We start from the raw sequence: 21,025 nt of genomic DNA, 5'->3' as shown, positions 1-21,025 counted from the left end.
CGGGGTGAGGCATTTTATTATAGCAGACTGAGCCAACTGAAACACTGCCCCACTCTCTTCTCACTTGAGGTCTGACTTCCTCAAGGCCCATCGTGGCCACCTGACCTCCTTATCACCTGACCTTTCTAGAATCTTCTCTCCTCAGCCTTGATCTCTCAGGAATTTTCAGCTGAACTCCCAAACTGAAAATTCTTTCCCACCCCCACCCCTGGTCCCCAGGCACTGCTGGAAGTCATTGGCTGACCCATGGGTCAGGTGACTTCTTCTAGCCAATCAGCAGAGAGTGCTTGTGGATTAGCCCATTTTGACGCTGCTGATAAAGATATACCCAAGACGGGGTAATTTATAAGGAAAAAGAAGTTTAATAGACTCACAGTTCCACATGACTGGGGAGGCCTCACAATCAAGATGGAAGGCAAAAGGCACATCTTACATGGCAGCAGACAAGATAGAGAATGAGAACCAAGTGAAAGGGGTTTCCCTTATCAAACCGTAAGATCTCATGAGACTTACTTCACTACCACCAGAACAGTATGATGGAAACCATCCCCATGATTCAATTACCTCCTGTTGGGTCCCTCCCGCAACACACGGGAATTATGGGAGCTACAATTCAAGATGAGATTTGGGTGGGGATGCAGCCAAACCATGTCAACTTGTTATTTACCAGACCTGACCACCCCGCTAGGGGCTAAGTTCCCCTAGAAGGGCTATGGGCTCTGCAACATTTCCCGAACCATGGGGTGGGGTGGGTAGTGGAGGGATTTGGTGGGGCATGGTGGGAGGAAGATAGAGAGGGATAGAGGGAGGTGGTGATCAGCCGGGCAGGGTGATTGTGGAACAAGGGCTGTGTCCTTCCTTCAATGTGCACATAGGCACACATGTGCACACACACGTGTACACACATACATGCACACACAGAGGCATTCTGCTGCCCGCAATTCCAATGCCACACCCAGCCCTCAGGTGGGCGTTTGTCACACTCTGCTGTGTCTCCTTCACTGGCCTTGGCATCTGACACCCAAAAGCTGATGCCCCCTGGGGCTAATGTCTACCTTGGTAGGGAGGGGCTGGCTCATCACAGGGCCTCAGTAAAAACACTTATTGAACAAACTCATGTCTCCTTGCCCAACTTGACTGGGAGGATCTTTAAGGCGGATGCCTTGACATATTGGTCAGAACCTAGACTGACAGGTAGAACTTACAGTTCATCCGTTAAAGGGGATTTGTAAGACATTGTTTAAGCTCCTAGATCCAGTCATTCCTGAAGCAGAACCTATCCTAGCACTTACCCATTAGAAGAACTGAAAGGTCCCCTTTGTGCTGAAGCCGGTTCCACTGAGATTTCCATTTCTGAAGGGCAGCTGCTCCCTCACCTCCCCTACCCACTCCCCTTAGCTCACTGCTACTCACCCTAAGGCATGACCTTACTGGGAGATTTCAGAGCTCCCAGCCTAGCTGGATGCCTCCTGTCTGCTCCTGAAGCCTCCTCTGCTCCCTACATCAAACCCATACTTCACTGTCCCAACATTTCCTTGTCATTAGTCTAGCTCTATGTCCATCAAGACTCATTTGGTTGTAGATGACAGAAAGCTGAGGCCTGCTTCAGCACAAAAGGGGATACACTGACTCTTCTAACGGACAAGTCCAGGCATAGAGCCTGCTTCAGGAATGTCTAGATCCAGGAGCTCAGGTGATGTCTTAGAACTCAGCCTCGCTCCACCTCCCTGCTGCTTTCCTCTGTTTTCAAAGACAGCCCTTGGCAGCTCCAGGCCCCCACACCAGTAGCTTAGCTACCCAGTGGAGAGGGATGACTCTCCTGACAGCAAAAGCCACAACAGATGGCTTTAATTGTATGCCCATTCCCCACTACTCATTGGCCAGAGGAATGGAAAGCAGTGATTGGCCAACTGGTATCACATAGCTTATCTCTGGAACCAGGATGGGGAGCAGCCACCCCCAGTCACATGGCCTAAGGGTGATGGATCAGCTGTTTTCTAAAGTTACCAGGAAAAGCATGCTGGACAGGCTAGAACCTCAGAAGTCCGCTGCATTCCTCAGCTTCGAATGAGGAATTTACTGGGCTCAGGGGCCCTGGCTTTTGACTCTTATATCTCCAGGGTCCAATGTGTACTGGACAAGGCCCTTCACTGACCACATCCTGCAGGCTAACCCCTGTGCTGGGCTCTTGGGCTACTGAGAGTGGGAGATAAAGCCCTGTCATTGATAGTGGCTCACAGTGAGCCAGGAGGGGGACACACACAGGCAGGGAGTTCAGAGCAGGGACAATCACAGGGAATCATGGGAGTGTGGGACAGGGGCGCAGACACAGCCTAGAGGGGTTCAGGAGGCTTCCTGGAGGAGGAATAAACTCTCGAGAGCCCATTTTTCAAGACCAGGCAGCGGGAGGAGGCTGTGTAGGGTGGAAATGGTGCTCTAGGCAGGGGCACAGCTGGGGTAAAGTCATGAAGATCAGAACCAGCTGAGTTATTCAGAGAACCACTGTGGTTTGGGTATTGCCAGAGAGCCCAGCACAAAGAAGAGTGGAGGGAGGCTGGCTGGGGAGGCAGGTAGGGACCAGACCATGGCTGCTTGGGAGTTTGGACCAGACACTGCTGCACAAGTCAGCCCACAGGGAGGACTGGGTCCGTATGGCCATTGTATTGACTATGGGGGATAGGGGCTCTTGTCCCATGGACTGGAGCTGCTCAGCCACACTGTAGGCAAAGTTATCTCAACCACCATGCTGATCTTGGATCCCCAGAGTATTTTCTCATGGAGTATCCAGTTTGCAAACATGAGTCACTAGGCAGGAGGGGATGAGAATGGCATTTGGCTCTCTTTCTGGGCGTGTCTTCCTTCTGCATGGAGCTGCAAATCAGTTGCTTGCCTCAAAGTTTGGCCAAACTCTGTGGATAACCAGGCCCCCTGTCAATGAGGAATCAAAATATGCAGCTTCCACCCCCAGTCTGAACCAGAATACTCATTTTCCCAGCAAGACTTTCCCTGTGTAATTAATTTGTCATAAATACGCTGACAAAGCATTGCTAGCAGTTAATGGGGGCCAGAGGTGAAGGTCAATGTTGGTCTCCTTGTGAAGGAAATTAACTAGATACCGTTAAAAGCAGAGAAGGATTAAGTCCATCCGCCTCTCAGCCCGTGCTTTGGCTAGCCCGCCCATCTGCCCCTCCCTTCTGCGATGGTGTGTGCAAATGGAGCTTGCAGCCCCAAGAGCTGGATGCGGGGAGGAGGAATTTGCTCCAGGAGTTGGAAATGATTTTCTGAAACCACCAACCTGCTCACAGATACAATTCTATGTTCTCATTCCAGCTGCTCTCCTCCTCTCTGGGTGACCTCAGACAGGACTCCTCACTTGTGGGATTTTACCAGGCAACCAAAAGCGGATGCTTGGAGCAGGAAGAAGAGTCTACAGAGGGACTCAAGGGCATTTTGGCTTTGAATGGCAGAAGCCTAGCTCCCCAGGCTCAGACACAATGGTGAATATATTTGCTCATGCAACTGGGGAATCAAGGGACACTCATGTTCAGGAATGCTTGGATCCAGAGGCTTAAGCCTTCCTTTCAGGTTTCTTTCTCTCCATCCCTCTGATGAGGCTCTCTCCACAAGGCCCCAGCCACCGAAGGCTCACGGTCTGCCAGTGTGGAACCCTGGGAGAAAAAGCCATCCTCAAACCAAATGCTGCTGGGAGTATGTTGCAGGGAGGATTCAGATTGGCTGTGCATGGGTCATATGCTGATCCTTGAACCAGTCAGGGAGAATGCAGTTCCCTGATTGACTACTGTGGGGTCCAATGTGCTCTCTCATAGTAGGGGAGGGTGAGGTCCTCTATGTGGGATGTGTTCCCCAAGAAAGAGTGGTTCTGGGATCAGAAAAGGGAAGCAGTGCTGCACCCACAAAAACCAAGTGTCTACTTCAGGGAATGGTGTATGTATGGGTGTTACTTTTCAGAATTCTTGAAACACAGAAAGCCTTTCTTTAGAGAAAGAAAGACAAAACATCCCTTCATTTGAAGGACAATTGTGATGTTGAGGAACTTCACAGATTAAAGGCTCTTCCAAGGTTCCTACAGGGAGTGGGTGTCAGGCTCCCACCATCCTCCTTGGCTACAGGTTGGATGCATGGGATGGACAGTGGCCTTACACAGAGATGGCAGATGCCAGGGACAGGTGCAGCCCAGAGGATAGGTTCTGGTCTAGGTGCTGCCCAGCCCTCCTTGTGCCAGGGGCCCATCATTTGACCCTCCCTGTACCTCTGTCCCTACTTTGTGCAACACCAAGAATTTCTTCTCTGCCTCCCTCACAAAATGTGGGGGCAAGATGCAATTAATGGTCGTGGTGGCTTTCACTTTGGGAGTGTGCAAGGTGGGGTGGACTGAGGGGTCACTAGTAGCCTGTTAGTTACAGAAAACCCTACTCAAATGAACTTCTTTATGTAAAAAGGTGTTTTCAAAAGACATTTGAAGAAAGCTTTTAATATGAAGGTCAGACAAAAGCAAGCAAACATACAAGAGAAATTAGGAGGAAGAAGAGAAAATGCAGTGAACAGAAGAAAACATCAAAGCTCAGTCACTAACACCCTCCAAGGGAGGCGAGGTTATCACAACCAGAAAGCAAGAGTGATTTGTTGAATAAAGGACGTTTAGGAGAACCAGAACATGCTCCTTGACACTGGAAGCATGAAAGCTGAAAAAATGTTAAAAAGGAATAGTATGGTGGTTGGAAAAATAAAGTTGAAAAAAAGCTTCCCAGATGTAAAGATTTGTTTGTAAGATGGAAAACAACAGGGGAAAAAAGAAATTACTCGATAAATGAAGTCAGTCCTACATCTCATAAGCAGAAAGTATGAGGAAAGTGGGAGGTATATATTATCTTAAAAATACAAAAGTCCCAAAATGAAAGACCATGAATTTCTAGATGGAAAGGCCCTCCTAATGGTTGGCACAATGAATACAAAAGCCCCAATCAAGGCATCCATTATGATGAAATTTTAGAAAACTAGAAATAAAGAGAAGATTCTAAAAGCCTTTGGAGACAAAATAAAAATGGTCACACACCAGGAAAAACTATTGGAACTTAAATGGCATAAGATGGCTCAGTGGCAACATGGTGGGTGGAGGAAAATGCCTTCGGAATCCTCAGGGAGATGCCTCCACCCTGGCTTTGCTATCCCCCTGCAAAGTGCTCACTGGGAGAACGGATTGACAAGAATATTATCCAATAAAATGGCTCGAAAACTTTCTGATATGGTTTGGCTGTGTCCCCACCCAATTCTCATTTTGAATTGCAGTTCCCATAATCCCTATGTGTCGTGGGAGGGACCTGATGGGAGGTAATTGAATCGTGGGGGTGGTTACCCCCATGCTGCTGTTCTCATGATATTAAGTGAGTTCTCACAAGATCTGATAGTTTTATAAGGGGCTTTTCCCCCTTCTGCTTGGCACTTCTCCTTGCTGCCGCCATGTGAAGGCGGACATGTTTGCTTCCCCTTCCACCATGATTTTAAGTTTCCTGAGGTCTCCCCAGCCATGCTGAACTGTGAGTCAATTAAACCTCTCTCCTTTATGATTACTGAGTCTCAGGTATGTCTTTATTGGCAGCGTGAGAATGGACTAATACGCTTACCTTCCACGCCCCCTTTCTCAGGAAGAGACTGGTGGATGGTCCCTCTGAAAAAAAGGAGACATGCCAGGAAAGACCACACAGAAAATCAAACAAACAAAACAAAACAAAAAACCCAACAACCTTGCCTGAGGAGTTGTGAGAATCTGAAGCCTCACACTGCACAGAAAACCTACGAAGCCACTGGGTGTGGCCTGGAATGGAAGGCGGAGTGAATGTGGGAACAAAGTTTCAAGTGGGAAAAATGAAACCAATAAGATTTTTAAAAATACAGTCAGTTACGTATGTGTGGGTTCTGAGGATTGGAAATATCTGAAAAACAAGATGACTGCATCTGTACTAAACACGTGTAGACTTTTTTGGTCATTATTCCCTAAATGATACAGTATAACAACCATTTACATAGCAGGTACATTGTTTTAGGTATTATAAGTAATCTAGAGATGATTTAAAGTATACAGGAGGATGTGCATAGGTTACATGCAAATACTATATCATCTCATATCAGGCACTTGAGCATCCATGGATTTTGTATCCACAGGGAGTCCTGGAGCCAATCCCCTGGGGATACCAGGGGATGACTGTATGTTTAGGCATCTGTTAAATATTGTAGGTGGGATATTGCAGATCTATTGGTACTTTTGAATCAAAACCAAGAAGAGTGTTGTTTTTTTTTTTTTTAGTGTGTTTATTGACTCTTGCAAACTATCAGAGTTCAGGTAAGGCCTCATCCAGAAGCTCAGACAATGTGGTTCAGGACCCACCATCCCGCCGTCTCTCTGCATGGCTTCCCACAGACTCAGCTTTTTCAGGCTCCACACCGAGACTTTCCAGCCACTAAGAGTTCCTCCCTGCTGGCGACAAAGTGGCTGCAGTGGTTCCAGACCTCACATTCCCACAGGGGACAAAAGCAATTTCTAAACCGCCCCAGTATTTACCACCTCCAATTGGGCATGGGGATGAGAGTCATTAGCTGTAGCCAATCCAGACTCACCCCTGAATTTAGGGGTGCTTAGAATGGTGGGGACCTTCTGTGATGAGGGCATTTTCTAAGCATTCTTTAATCCTACTCTTAAGTACATGATGAGACTGGGACCAAGGGAGGCTTGCCCAAAGCCACATGGCTGACAAGTGAGACCCACGTTCAAAATTTCAGATTGAAAACCAGATTTTCCCAGTCCTGGTGGTCAGCCCATCATGGAGGAGTTAACACTCCCATCCGCCAGGGTGCTAGCTCCCGTGGATGAAAGCAGACTGGCACCGACCCACAGGCAGCCACACCGCCTCAGCTGGGGAGGGGCCAGCACGACCAGGATTTTGCATTCCACGAAATCCCTCCTTCTGCAAGAGCTCCTGTGAAACAGGGGTTCCTTGGACAGCTGTGGACACGCAGCACGATGCAGCCACCCCTGCATGATTCGCAGGCAGCCCACTCAGGGAGGTTAAACTACTGCCCCAGGACAGAGATAGGATTCAAACCTAGCCATCAGGCAGGCTTGCAAGCCAGTGCTCTTAAACATGTTACTGAAAAAGCTGCCTAGGACATATCACTGCGGCCTGGCTGTCACCGCCCAGCCCCTGGCTGGTCAGCTCCCCCACTATGTCTCGTTCACCTGCTCCCCCATGCCCACCCCGGGGCACAGTGACCTTTGCCACAATCAGCTGAGTGCCACCAGCTGCTGGAGAAGCAGCCCAGCAGGGCCAATGCCAGCAAAGCCCTGAAGGCGGGAGTGTCAGTTGGGGGGCCGGGGGTGGTGGCAGGGGGGGAGGGGGTGTGACGCCCCTGGCTGCAGAGCTCGGGACAGGCCTGGCCCTCCCAGTTGTGCCTGCAGGTCGGGGTCGTGGGGGGTGAACTGCGTGGCTGGGAGATCCTGGTGGTAAATCTTGGACCCGCCCTATTTTTGTGACTCCTCTCCGCCCCCAGCACCGGCTTACCGGCTCTGAACCTCCGCCTTTCCCTCTCACCTCCTCCTTCCTCTTAGATGGACCCCTGTGATGACATCAAGGCCACCCTGATAATGCAGGATGAACCCCCACCTCACGATCTTTAACTTAATCACCCCTGCAAAGTCTGTTTCTCCATGTAAGGTAACATGTTCCAGGTTCTGGGATTAGAACACGGGCATCGTCCTCGGAAGCCTCACGCAGCCCGCACTGCTGAGCGTGCTTCAATGTGCAGGGTACCCCATGCCCTTCAATGAGCAGCGCACCCCATGCCCCTCACACAGACATCCAGCTCTGAGTGCCAGCAGGGCCCAGACTGAGAAGGTACCGTCACAGGCGCCGCTGCTGCTGCTGCTGTTAATATCACGAATATAAAAGAATAAATGGGAAAAAAAATAATGGGGCTTGGCATCGCAGCCCCTTGTGTGTGTAATCTGACTGTAATCTCAGCCAAGTCCCGCCACCTCCGAGCCTCAGTTTCCTACTCTGTAAAATGGGCAGAAATAGGGACAGACCCTGCCTGGTCGGAGCTCATGCTAAGGATGAAGGGAGTCCTTGCCCAGTGGTTCCCAGACCTGGGGGCTGAAGCCTAGGCCCTCCCAGGGATTGATTGACAGCCGTCTGTACAGGTGGGGTTAGGCCAGGAAATTGTCAAAACTCACTCTGTGACACCCGCCCCGGGCTGAGATGTCTGGGGCGGCTTCCAGCTGGGCACTGGTGGGCTGCTGCCCCAGCTGTGGCCCCAGCGGCCCCATTCGGGCTCCCGGAGACTTAAGGCCGAGCCAGCCCCGGCCCGCGCCCTCCGCAGGTCTCGGCGCAGGGGCGGCCTGGAGGGGAGGAGCGCGGAGCCGGCCTCGCAGGCGCTCGGCACTTTCACAGCCTTGGCCCGAGCGCCCCCTGCTGGCCGCACGCCGCCGGCCGCCACTCACCAGGCTGGGCTCGGAAACTTCCAAGGCCTGAGGTGGAGTCAGGCGGGGTAGGGGATCCGGTGTGACCCCTCCTGTTCCTTCCCCACAAAGCAGCCAGACACACGCGTTTCCCCGACGGTTCCGGGGTGGTGCACAAGGTCTGCAGCCCGTCCACAGACCCCAGGTGAAGTTCCTGCTCTGCCCTCCCCCGGGGGGGGGCCTCCTTTCCAGCTGATGCCAGTGCCCCAAATTTGGGGGAAGGAGCACAAACCCAGCACCCTTCAGAGGCTGATTTTCTTCTATCGTGGGGAGCACCCCTGCAACCTGGGTACCCGCTCAAGTCCCCAGTCCAGCTCCTGCATGACTCCCAAGGACCCTGCCTGCGAGCCCTCCTGTGGCATCGAAGTCTGGACCCCTGCAGGAGCTGATGCTCTCTGGACTCCCACAGGCACTCACTCACTCCATCCCTCCACCAACTCCACGAAGAAAGGAATCTTTACCCCGTTTCACATGGAGAAAAACGGAGGCACAGAGAGGTTAAGCTACTTGCCCAAGGTCACACAGCCAGTGAATGGCCCTCTAGGATTAAACCCAGAGCACAAAATGAGTACAGACAACCTCCAAGTGTGGAAGAAAACCCACATCATCAACCCTCCTGTCTGGGACGTAGGGAGGTGGGGTGGCGCCTCATTTGCAGGACCTGAAGAGAGAGCCCATTTGAGCTCACAGTCGGCCCACAGGCCCCTCTGGCTCACCATGCGGGTGGATGCCTCCCAGGTCTACACAACAGCGTAGGGCCAAAGACACAAACTTGGTCCACTCCAGACCCAAGGTTTTGCCCAACCAGTTTCTAGTTGTGTGATCTTGGGCAAGTACCTAGTCCTCCTGTGCCTCCATTTCCACATGTTGTCACAGCGCCTGCGGTTCTTGGCACAGCCACAGCCTCAGCCTCATGAATAGCAAAGGGTGATCTAACTCAGTACCCACTAAGTCAGGCCCCACCATGACCCCCAAGGAGGCATTCCAGCCCTTCAGCAGGTGACGAGAACAGGCCCCCATCCCACAGCCAGTGATGAGAACACAGGCCTAGGGGGCCACAGTGCTCTTGTCCCACACCCTGTGGTCCCTTGAATGGTAACAAAGCTGACAGTTACCAAGGGCTGACCACAGGCTGAGCGCTGCGTGGAGTGCTTTACGAAGACCACCTGTTGAACACAGAACAGCCCTGTGAGGCGTATGATCTGCCTGTGCGTCCACTTCAGGTGGTGTAAACCCTCAGGCTACCAGAGGGGCCCAGGGCAGTTCACAGCGTGAGTGGCAAGTGCCTGTGTGCTCCCAGCTTCAGACACAGGGAGGCGGCAGGGGTTGGACCCTGACACCATGAAGTTTACCCCTAAATGTGGATTTGTCAAAACCCGTTTTGCACCAGAGAAATGAGGGCTTTAAAGTTCCTATCTTCCCCAAGGGAGTCAAAAACAAAGTGAAAAAACTCCAGAAAACTCACTTTGCTCCAAAGAAATCCAACCTACAGGGGCTCAGTCAGCCTCAATCACTTTCTGGCCACACCCAAAGGGCGTGCACAGCTACAGGAATGATGTTGTAAAAGCAGATTTATTGGCATGAAAGAGAGCCACGATCTAGCGGTGAGTGGGAAACAGCTTGGCAGGTTACAGACTCTCCGTGGGGTATGATTCACTTTTTGTATGAAAATGCCTGGATGGATAAAGAAAAGCCTAGAAAGAAATCTGTGCACACGTGAAGAAGGGTTTGTTCTGGGTGCGAAATTCCAGGTCGTTGCTTTCTTTCAGCTTTATCTGGGTTTTCTACTGTATCTGCAAGGTACACATATTAATTGTGTAACCACAAACATCTACAAAATCAGAAGTGACCTAAGGGGACCGGCCTCCTGAGCCCTGGCCACCCTGGACCCCGGCCTGGGCTGAAGCGGCCACGGTCTCAGCTCTAGCCACCAGGTGGCGCCCCTGATCTGCTTTTGCAAACAAAGCCCGCACTTGAATTCCAGGGCAGGAGGGCGCGGGGGCGTGGATGCAGCCCTCTGCCTCAATTTGGTTGAGGACCCCTGGGCCAGGGGCTGGTCCCCGAGGTCTCACCCAGGGTCAGAGTTTCTGATTCTGAGACCCCCTACACCCATCCCATCTCTGCAGACCCTCAAATCCCAAGTCAGGCCATTCATCTGCAGAGCACAGGTGATGCCCTGCGCATGACCATCTGCGCAGAGGTGATGGCCTCGATGCATCCTTCAGCGGCTTTGTGTCCAGTCCCTACAGGGGCTGCCAGCGTCCATCTGTTCTGGGGGCTTCCCACCCACTTCCAGATTTCTCCTCTGGCTCATCTCGGGGACTCGTTTCAAATGGCCCCTTTCCCAGCTCAGGCGCTCTCTACTGTGTCCTGGTCTACTTGCCTCTGAGCACCCGGAGGGATCTGCCGTTATTTTATATGCTGTTTCTTTAATTACAGTCTCTGTCCTCTGATGATGCTTCTGTCTCCACCAGGGTAGAGGTCTCATCCATCAGCTCCCCCCGGGCCCCCCAGGGCTGAGAACTATGTCTGGCCCACAGTAGCACTCAGTATGCACCTCTTGAATGAGTGAGGGAATGAACTCCCGCAGGTGACCCTGATGCCCAGTGCGTCTGGAAACCTGGCCGATTAACCTGTCCCTCGGGGCCTTTCAGGGTCCGGCCCGCCCCACCCACCTTCCTTCTCTTATATCTTCTTCCTCATTCGCTCCTGGGGTCTAATTACTGCAGCCAGGAACACCCTCTCCAGCTTCCGGGCCTCTGTTTGGGCAGTGCCTTCCGCCTGGACGTCCTGCCTCTTCACTTGGCCCTTTGCCCTCCTCCTCCACCCTGTGGCCCTCCCGGGCCTTTCTCTGAGGCGGAGTTTCTCTCTGTGTCCTGTAAACTCTGTCCCACATCTTATGGGCCCCTTATGCTCTGCTTGAGACGCTTGTGTCTTCTCAAATGAGCAGCACCATTTCGGGGGCCAGGCCTGTACTCAGACCCCAGCGTGAGTGGTAGCTGACATCCGCCAAGGGACTGGATGCAAATCGCAGCTCCAAGGCCCCCGCCCCAGGCACTGTGCGGGGAAGTCGGGTGTGACCAGGGGTTCAGCAGCCCCTCCCCAGGAGGCTCCGACACAGGCTGTGGCTGGCAGCCTTGAGGACTCACCTCTTACTTGGCCCAGGTCCTAGCGTGAGATTAAGGACAGAGAAGGGGCAGTTCCTGACCTTGGCCCTTTGTGGGACCCGGGCTGAAGGGTAAATCGAGGCCTCCTGGTCCTCCTTGTTCCGGGGCATGCGCTCTGCCCTGGAGCTGTCTGGGTAGCTGAGCCCTCTCCCAGGCTGCCTGGCTCCGGGCAAGTGCCCACCCACCGTGTGCCTGGTTTCCCATCAGCACTGACCTCAGGGTTATTGTGGGAGTTTTAGGGAGTGGACACTCGTTGCGCTTGGACAGGCCTGACACACAGCAAGTGTTTGTTGGACAAGAGAAAGTCAGCCTCACACAGAGAGCAAGCCCCGAGTGAAGCACATTCCCACCCAGAGAGGTGGCGGCTGCAGCAGAGGCTCCCCCTGCTTCGCATCCCTGCTCTGCCACCTGCCTGCAGGCGACCCTCCCAGCCTGGGTTTCTGCTTTTGTCATGGGGACCCTCATTCCGCTTGTTCTCCCACAGCACCATGAGCTCCCCAAGGCCCGGTGTCCTCTTCCCTTTGTGCCCTTAGCTGGAGGCCCCTGGATGCCATCTCTTCCCTTCCTTTCTCTGGCCCCTGTGCCCAGCCAGGCTGGTCCCATCACCCCAGCCCACTGTGATTCCTGGACCGGGGCCATGGCAGCCAGGATGCATCTCAGATTCCCTGGGGGCCACAGTTGGGTCCAGAAAGATCAAGGTGCCTGGTAAGCCCCATGGCCTCTGAACCCACTTCCTTGGCTGCCACGCACCCCCACGCAGAACCAAGTGCACGATCTCTGGACCTCAGCTGGGGTTTGAATCCCACTAACCAGTGGGGGACTTTGAACAAGGACTTCACTCCAAGCCGGGGTATTTACGAAAACGCAGGTCTGGGTCCAGGTTCCGAGGTGGTGGCCGATGTTCCTCTTGAAGTCACCAGATTAAGCATTGATTTTCTGGCTGATTCCAGTTTCGGACAGGGGATATCTAAGGCCAGGGCTGGAGGTGTCATAGACCATCCAGAGACTTTCTTCCTGAGATGAGGGGCTGCAGGATGGGTCTGGAAGTGACAAGCTCCCTCCCACCTCCTCTGCTGACTGTCAACGTCCAGGCAGAACCGCCTTTCTGCCTCCACCCAAACCCCGAACCTCAATCCCAGCCCGCACATCCAGAAGGGCCTCCCGGCTGGCCCACTCCTTCCCCACCAGCTTGTCCTCCCCTGGTAGGGGGTGACAAGGCCCACCACAGCTCCCGTGTCCTCCTTGCCCTTCTCATTGCTCTGAGGGCTTCCAGCTGCTCCTTGGTGAAACAGGAAGAGCCTGTCTCCCCAAAGAGGGGGCAGGAGCCCTCAGAGCAATGAGAAACGCAACAGGCCCCTCCCGGCGCCCCAGCAGCAGGGTAGGGTCCCCACATCTTCCCTTGGGACTCAGGAAGATCTTCTCTGCTTCTGGTGAAGCCTCCTTGGGGAGGGTCCCATCAAAACCCACTTGTAGAATCCTCCACTCACCCATTCTCCCCAATTCCAAAACCACCTCCAGCCAAGCCACCACATCTCTCTTGGCTGTGGAAGGATCTCTCCACTGGCCTCCCATGTGCCTCTGGCCCCTCCGTCCATTCTCTCAGCATTCAGGGGATCCTGGGAGCTACAACTCCAGTCCTGTTACTCCCTGGCCCTAACCTTCAGTGGCTCCCTGTCGCCCCCAGGATCAAAACACTGAACTTCTGAACTCAGCCTTCAGTTCGCCAGACCCAGCCCTCTGCTCCTCCTCCTCCTCCTCCTGCTCCCCAGCCAGAACTCAGCACACCATACGCACCCGTGCAGCCAGTTCCAGGCGCACCTGGCCTGGCCCTTGTCTCTGAGCCCCGCCATAATGCTATTCCCTCTCATGGAGCTCCCTTCCCGCTTCTTCACACACTCGTGCCCTCAGGCCCCCAGACCTCTTTCAGGTGCCGTGTTCTGGGCAACCTTTGCTCATGGGCCTGTAGTGTAGGCTGCTCTCCTAGGAGAACCGCCCCGGCCCCACGAAGAGCTGCTCAGTTGGAGGCAGGTGTGTTGGGCAGACGTGGGCCTGGAGCGACAGAGGCTGTGGGTGTCCCTGTGAGAGAGGACAGAACAAAACAGAGGGAGAAGCAGAGGAGTCAGTGGGTGTAGCTGCCCACCTGGCTTGGTCCCCGCTGGGCCCTCATGGGGCCACACTGCACCCACTGCCCCAGGTCCCTGCCAGTGACGTCCCCTTCACTCCAGCTGGTGGCGGTAGGTCTGGGTCCTGGCCTTGGGGTCTGTGATCCCAGGATCTAAGAGTTTACAGCCACCCCTACACCACATCATGGGGAACTGGCTGTTGGACCGGGGTCTCTGAGGGGACATGTGGACCTCGCCCCTCTCCACCCAGGCCCGCTCCACACCTGGCTCAGAAGTAGGTCCAGCCTGCTCTGCCATTTCTTACCATGGGGCCTGGGCAAAGGTCTAACCTGATGGAGCCTCAGTGTTCCCCCTGAGAAGTGGATACAGTGACAGTCCTTACTGCTCGCATGGCGGGAGCATTAGACAGGTGGCTCCTGGGCGCTGGGCATGGTGCCTGACATGCAGTGTGTGCCCAGTAGGCCTGAGCCTCTCCTTGTTGATTTCATGCACCTGTTACCATGCTTCTCTTTTCTTTCTCGTGTCTGAATCCGGCATAGTCCACTCCGCAAAGTACGCATGGGTGTTTAGGAATACGCAGAAGCCTGCTCTGTGGGCTGCAGGAGGGCGTCTCTGCAGCTGTTCAGGGTCAGTTTCCCAGTCCCATTTCTCATCTTATCCCGTCCCACCCCTCTGACTCTGGAAGGAGCATGGTGAAGGAGGTGTGAGCAAGCCCAGGGGAGCACTCCTCCAGCATCACAGCAGGGCCTCCCTTGGCTCTGTCCAGCCACAGGGTGGGCGTTCGCTCTCCCCACCCCTGCCCCTGCCCCTTCCCTGGGCAGGTCACCAGAGCACCCCCATTGGAATGTTTGTGCCCGTCCTCATGCTGGGCCCGGGCCGTCCTGTGGCCTGAAAACTCTATCCAGGCCGAGTCCCGAATCCACGGAGAATGATTAACGGAGTTGGCTCGGGCTGGATTTCTTGCTGGAAACTTCCAGCTCTCAGACTCTGGCTATGGGTTAGTTGGGAGCAGCCCCACCCCATCTGAGCTCGTCCCCTCTGCTCAGGACTTTGGTCAAGAAAAACAAGGCCTTGCAAAGCCACCTGGGAGGGAGGTGGATGTTGAAGGGAACACACGGGGGACACCCCCACTGCCGGGACAGCAAAATCCCTGGTGCTGGTTGGTGCTCACTGGGGGCAGGGGGCCTGGTGTTTGTCTCAGCACATGGGTGTGTTTAAATCTGGAGGCATTTCCGGGGGAGGGGGCTATTTGCAAGCCAGGAGCCCAGCAGGCCAGAGGCTCACAGAGGGCCACCCCCCAGACTTGGTACCTCTGCCCTGGATACCTCCTCTCTCCTGGGGAGCCAGGCCCTGGTCAGAACACAGCCCAGAGCAGAGGGTGGGCAGCAGGGGTGTTCGTGGCACATAGCAGTAGTGGGGCTTGTGAGGAACCTGCTGTGTGCCCAGTGGTGCTAAGAGCCTTACATGCTTGACCTGGAGGCAGTGGGTAGCAAGAAGTTGGGATGGACTGAGAGCCACACTGACTGGGTTCAATCCCAGCTGTGCCATGTGCTCCTCTCTAGTTATCCAGCTCTGAGCCGGGTTCAGAGCAGCAGACACAGGCTGGGATCACACAGGTGGCAAGTGGCTGTGCAGGACGCCAGCCCAGGCAGTGAAGCTGCGGGGTCCTTACGCTCCCCATGACACCCTCCAGCCACCAACAGCCTTGAAACTGTGGCCACCTCCAGGTGTGTCCTGGGGGTGTCAGCAGAAACGGTGCAGCCTTTGGGAGCCTGCCTCAGGGGGATCCTGCCTTTCTGCCTGTGAGAAGGAACCAGTAGGGATGGTAGTGTTAAGCCCTCATCCTCTGCTGTTTGAGAGACGACCTGAATTCAAATCCTGCCTCCCTGTGTGGCCTCAGGCAAAAAGGTCTGGTCTTCCCATCTATACAATGAGAGCACTGACAGCCCCTCCCTAATAGGGCATGCTGGGAAAACACCACTGTCTCCACGTGCACAGCCTCATTTTCATCCTCCTTACTGGTGCCCTGATTCCCTGGACACGTGTTCGGGGTCTGGGCGGCATCCAGCATTCAAGTCCACAAGGAGCATGGGATCAGGGCTCCAGAGGATCAGTCATAAACCCAGCTTGGTCACTTATCCTCTCTGGCTTCAGTTTCCCCATCTGTAAAGTGGGACTCAGGAGAAGCTTGCACCTGTCACAGATTGCCAGTCACAGGGCCCCATGCTAAGCCCTCCACATGTGTTTTCTCATTTAATTCTTACCGTGACCCAAAGAGCCAGCTGTGGGCATGAGAGGTGGCCCCCACCTCCCATGGCTGCAGGGATGAGAGCACGGGCAGAGCTTACAAGAGCTGGAGATGCAGTATGGGTGGCTCTATCACCACCCCAAAGACAGTGAGGCGGAACCTCACCCCAGGCCTTCCCAGGACACAGTGGGGTCTGCAGGGCCAGCTTGAGGGTCCAAGCACACTCAAGTGAGTGCCCCTTTTCCATCTTGCTTCCTCCTCACTTCTGCTTAATGTTGGGCAACATCAACCTCAAAAGCCTCCTTAAAAGACCAGGGCTGTTCAGGACAAATCAGGGGAGCCCTGCAGGCTGGTGGGGGCTCTCTCCCTGTCTGTGTCGCTGAGGTGGCGTATATTAAGAGGCTGGGCTGGGCAGCTCCCTAAGGCAGCAGTTTCACAATGGAAGCCAAATGAGCTCATCCTGGTTGAGCATTTAACACAGTCCCTGGCTCGTAGCACCCGAAACACATTGGTTATTTTTTAGAGATCCCTTCTGGTCCTAAATTGTATGATTCTGTGGTGGCTTTGTATATGTGAATAGCATGAAGAAAGGACACCCAGGTGAGAAAGTACTGAAGGCTTAGCATTAAGTGAGAGACCAATTAAGAAGTGAGTCTAGATGCTCCCTGGCTCCAGCTGCTTCATTGCTGAGACATCTGTGGGAGTGTGATAAGATGGAGAAATTCACATTTATCCAATCCCCTCTCAGGGTTAGTGTGTTTATGGTTGCAAGGAATTCCAGGATAAGTTACTTGAACTGGAGATGAGACCTCTTTCCTGAAGATGTGCCAGGACAACAGCAGATACCACCTCAGACATCTAAGGAGGTACAGCCATGCCCCAAAGGGCTTTGGTTTGGCTAAGCAAGTTTGGGCTGAGCAGAATTGCCCAGGCCAAGAAAGGAGGCTGAAAATTCTGACAGCTGCCTTCTCCACTCTTGGTCTAAATTTATTCCATGCCTCCTGTGAATTCAGGATACATGCTTAGGATGCCCGAGGAGCCTGGGGGGCACCCTCCCCTCAGTCTGTCTGAGATTCAGCCCCAAATTGAGAGACCCCTTTCAGTATGGAGAAATATGGCAGAAAAGTAGGTTCCTTGTGGCTAAAGTTCCACCAGCAGCAAGAAAACATATCTTTTCTTTCCAGAAGAATCCACAGGGTAGAGAGTTCACTACCCTCTGCTGAAGCTGCTCACGAGGGCACTGGGGCCACCTGGTGCACCCACAGTGTGTTCCCAGGAGTCCCTGCTCAAGGACAGGCTGAAAGGCACTGGGCTGGCAGTCAGGGCCTGGGACTCTGATCCAGCCCTGTGTGACCTTGGCAGGTCCCTCACCCCATCAGGCAACACCAACACAACATCACGTGATGCTCTCTAAGCTGTCACCCTCAGAGTGTGTGCTCTGTGGACAGGGCCATGTCTGTCTGGTTCACCATTGTATCTTCATGCGTACAACTGTTCCTACACGTGGTAGATGCACAATTAATATATGTTGGATCAGATTGAGTAAAATCAAAGATTTTATCCCCTTCCAGAAACAAGTGTCTGTTTTCCTTTTCTACCTGCCAGCCCTGAGAAATCATACTCCTGTGCTCAGTGAATCCGCACCTGCCTTTCCAGTCAGACTTGCTTCTTTACCTGGCCCATCACAGGTATCTCCTACTGAGCTCAGAGGGCCATCTTGCCAGCTGATGGCCAGACACGGTCATTCCCACCACCATCCCTTTCTCCATGGCAGTCCTCCTGCCTGATATGCCATCTCTTCAGATCCTTTCCATTCTACAGCTCTCCACTGAACTCCATATTTCTGCAAGTCCTAAGCATTCCCCTTTCCCCCACCACCCAATCCTTGCCCATGCATCCTTGTGTTGTAATGGAGATTGCTTTTCTGGGCATATGAATACTGCACACAATTAAATGATGAAAATATTTTAAAATGCTATTTTAAAAGAATCGCCTACTTCTTAAATCAGTTGCTGATGTTAGGATAACTCTGTTCTCCAATGTGACCATTCACAGGGAGCCCACTGATGTCCCAGCCAAAGCCCTTTTTGCACAGCAGGGTGACCTGCCTTGGGGGCTTCCATCTTTGGGTGGCAACCATTGTCTGAAAGCTTTGAAATGCAATGGTGAAATGCGGCTATCTTTTTTTTTCCCCTGAGCTTTAGATGTTTTGGAGTCAGGACATCACAGCTGGGGTGTGGGGTGAGCTAGCCTCTGCCTGACCATCCCTTCCAGGAACAGAGGTTCCTCAGGTACCACAGTTGTTGCTCCCTTCACAGGCCACAGGACTGGACTTTGCAGTGTATGCACCACCCCTCCCCCCTCACCACCACCCAGTGGCCCCGGCTCCTGCCCCAACCCACTCCTCCCAAAGCTGCTCAGCCAGGCTTGTTCTCAGAGGGAGTCAGGTTCCCAGAAAAAGTCTTGCTTCTGGAAAATGCAGGGTTGGGGAGAAGGGCAGCTCCCCTTTAATGCATGCCACCCCCTCATTTTCACATGGACCCCTCAGCCCTGCCCAGCCAGCTTCCCCTGGTGTTCCCCACTCTGGGGATGTTGCTGAGATCCACTTGCTGGCAGAAGCCAAACATCTAGGGGTCATGTTTGGTTTTTCCTCCCCTCACCCCCAACACCCCATCCACCTCCAAGTCTGTCGGCTCAACCCCCAATGTGGCCTGAATCTGACCCCTTTCCACCCCCCGAACCCCTTCTCTCCCCTGAAGCCTCTCCTCCCGGGGATGGAGACCCCTCTGCTGCTTCCCATTCCTTTCCTGCAGGTCATGTCTACACCACTCTCCTACACCAATGGTTTTCAAACTTGAGCGTGCACCAGAACCTCCTGGGCCCACCTCAAGACCCACAGAATCGAGCTCTGGGGGTGAGCCACCCAAATCACTCTTTCAGACAAATTCCCAGGTGCTGCTGCTGTCGCTAGGGAAGAACCACAGCTGAAGAACCTCTGGTCTGCATGGAATCCCCGCCTACCTCAAGTCATAGTCAGGACCAAATACAAACGATGCTGCAGACGGGGTGGTCAACACACAGACTCAGAGCCTCCATGGAGTTCAAGTCCCAGCTCTGCCATTTCCTGTGTGTCCTGGAGCAAATGACTTAATGTCTCTGTGCCTCGGTTTGATTTTCTTCTCTGCAATGGGAGCAATGATAGTGCCTCCTCTCTGGCATCACCATGAGGACTAATGAGCAAATTCTGTGTTTCAGGTTGGGTTGTCCCAGGAGCAGACTGGGAGACAAGAACATGAGCGATCCCAGGAAGCCCTAGCAGAGGAGAGGAGAAAGTGAGCCAGGGAAGGGGAAGGCAGGCAGCAACACAGGGCATCTTAGCTGGTAAGTTGTCCCTGTGGGCTCAACTCTTCTTGGGAACTTTGGGAGCCAGTGAAGAGTGCACCATCAATAACCCTGAGATCAAGTTTATTCCAGCCAGGAGGTGAGGGAGCTGAGGTATTTATCCACCCATCTTGGCAGACATTGGTTGCAGGATGCTTCTAGCCAGGGAGTGTGTGAACAGCCTGCCAGTGCATGGGAAGAGCGGCTGCAGTGGTCTGAGAAAGTCTCCGAGCCCAGGAAGTCATGGGTGTTTGCTGCTGGTCACCACTGGATGAATGGTAAGGGCACACAAGTCGGTACCAAAAATATCAGCTATGACATGCAAAGCACTGAGTAAGAGCCTGTGTAGTACCAGCTCTTCTTATAATTCCCTGACCAGGGTCCACATGGTCTGATCCCCTCACCAAAAATTATTCAAGACTGGCCCCTCCCATTCCAGCCTCCCCATCCCCTGACCTGCCTGGGCCACCCGCAGCCTATAACTTTTGCACTGGCTGTTCCCTCTCCCTGGAGCACCGTTACCAGCTCTCACAGCCCTCAGTCCCCACTTCTTCACTTCTCAACCTCACTTCCCCTGATCAGAGCATACTTTCCCATCTCTTCTCTCTGAAGCCACCCTACTAGTCACTTTCAATTCCATCTCCCCTTTTGACTCCCTGCCCAGTGCTTTGTAATCTCCATGTCTGTTTCTCTGTCTGGTGGCTCACAGTCTATCTCCACCTACTAGTTTGTTTCACTCCAGGATTCTAGAAGCTGTAGTGTTTACTACCCTGTCCCCAGCATTTAGCAAGCATAGTGTGAACACTCATTGAGTGAATGAAGAAATGGATGGATGGATGGATGGATGGATGGATGGATGGATGGGCATGACTGAAGGTCAGAGGCAGCAGTGTCATCTAAGGAACACAGGTCCAGGATCTGGTACTACTGGAGTTGAATCCTAGCTCATTACTTCCCCTCACATCCCTGTGACCCTCAGCACCGCACCTGTCTCCTGGGGGCACAAATGATCCCCTGACCTTGGGAGATGGGCAGATTAGCCTCAACAGTGCATATGCGAGCTCCTTCTATAATAATTAAAGAACCTCATGGGACCCACTTATTTGAGAACAGCCTGGGCAGAACCAATATCTGCTCCCTTTTCCATCCTGGGCAGTCTCAGAGCCTAGAGGACTGGATAGGGTTCAGTGTGGTGCATGGAGCAGAGACCTAGGGGCAGCATGGCTTAAATGAAACAGAAGATGACTTCACCCTCATGTAACAGAAGCCCAGCTCGGCATGGTAAGGCAACTTCTAGAAGTCTCCAAAGACCAGATCCCTTCTACCGTGTTGACCCTCCATCCTCAACACAGAGCTTCTACCTCGTTGTCCAAGGCAGCTGCTTGTGCTCCAGCCATCACATCCCACCTTCAGTCATCAGGAAAGAGAAAGGGATAAGCAGGGGCTTGCTTCTTCCTGTAAGGACACTTCCCAAAAGACTTCACACAAGACTTCTACTTACATCTTACTGGCCAGCACTTGGTCACACTTCCATATGACCAGGAGCTAAAAATCAGGGGCCTTGTTAGCAAAAAAT

General features: G+C 53.4%; 1 long non-coding RNA gene across 1 annotated transcript; it reads right to left on the bottom strand.

The window, feature by feature from the left end:
- Positions 1-6,306: 6,306 nt before the first annotated feature.
- LOC116270829 lies at positions 6,307-15,155 on the bottom strand. The gene is made up of 2 exons (XR_004179124.1): positions 14,203-15,155; positions 6,307-13,773 (listed from the first exon to the last, which is right to left on the bottom strand). It is a non-coding gene; the product is annotated as an uncharacterized LOC116270829 (long non-coding RNA).
- Between the last annotated feature and the right edge of the window lie 5,870 nt (positions 15,156-21,025).

The sequence above is a fragment of the Papio anubis genome, chromosome 16 (assembly GCF_008728515.1).
Source record: "Papio anubis isolate 15944 chromosome 16, Panubis1.0, whole genome shotgun sequence".
NCBI lineage: Eukaryota > Metazoa > Chordata > Mammalia > Primates > Cercopithecidae > Papio > Papio anubis.
Note: the sequence above shows the minus strand (reverse complement) of the source record. Positions and strands in the feature narration are given on the sequence as shown.